Here is a 1,035-nt window from a genome sequence, read left to right on the forward strand (position 1 = left end):
ATTAAATTATATATAGTATCGGGGTTGGATGGTATCCTTGGAGGACGACGTAGCTCGTGACATATGCCATCTAGATTTCAAAATTAGTATTATCATATTTTTAGTTGTAATTTTAAAAGTTTTTTTTAGTGCACTTGTTACTCACTGTTAAGTGAGACATGTATCTTATTTTTCCTACTATTTTGAAGTGGTTTTTTGCTCCTTAAGTATCAATTATATAGTTATAATATGTCAGGTATAAAAACATTACTGTATAGGGACAAAATGATCATTTATTTAAAAATTGTTACAAATCAGTTGTTTTTCAAACATACAAATCAAACAGACAACCAACTTCTCTGTTCAACTAATGATTAACAGTTTATCTGGATCAACTGTTTATCAACAGATTATCAATAATCAACAGCTACCCCAAATAGACCCTTAGTGAGTGGAGTGAGTGAGATTGAGATAAAGTAGTGTAGCTTGTGCGAGTGGATGAGATCAAAAGCAAAATAAATCTTTAGGGCTAAATTGGGTGTTTTCTCTTATTTTTATTTGTAACTTTGAGTGGGTTTTCTTATTTTATAATTATTATTAGTGCACATGTGTTATAATTAAGTGTTTTTTTTATTAATAATTATTATTAGTGCACATGTGTTATAATTAAGTTTTTTTTTTTTGAACTAGTCTTACGTTTGAGTAATTTTATTTCTGCATTTATGGTTGGAACAAAATTAAAATTGAAGTTGTCTAATTAACATTGCATTTCATTTAAATATATTCTAGAGAGGTATATTTCAGAATAAATTATGATCTAACAATTTTGACTAAAAACATTAGTAAATAGTAAAGTTAACATCAAGTTTTTTTTTAAGAATACATGAATATAATTATTGGCAAATGAAAATATAAGGGAAATAGAGAATCCTAAAGTCATTTGTATGTTTTAATTTATTCTAAAATATAATATAAAACCTCAATGCTTCTTAAGTCTCGGTGAAAATTAAAGAGTAGATCTATTCTTGATTAACAATCGTAAGAAAACTTAGTGTA

Source organism: Phalaenopsis equestris, unplaced genomic scaffold (assembly GCF_001263595.1).
Source record: "Phalaenopsis equestris unplaced genomic scaffold, ASM126359v1 Scaffold000151, whole genome shotgun sequence".
NCBI lineage: Eukaryota > Viridiplantae > Streptophyta > Magnoliopsida > Asparagales > Orchidaceae > Phalaenopsis > Phalaenopsis equestris.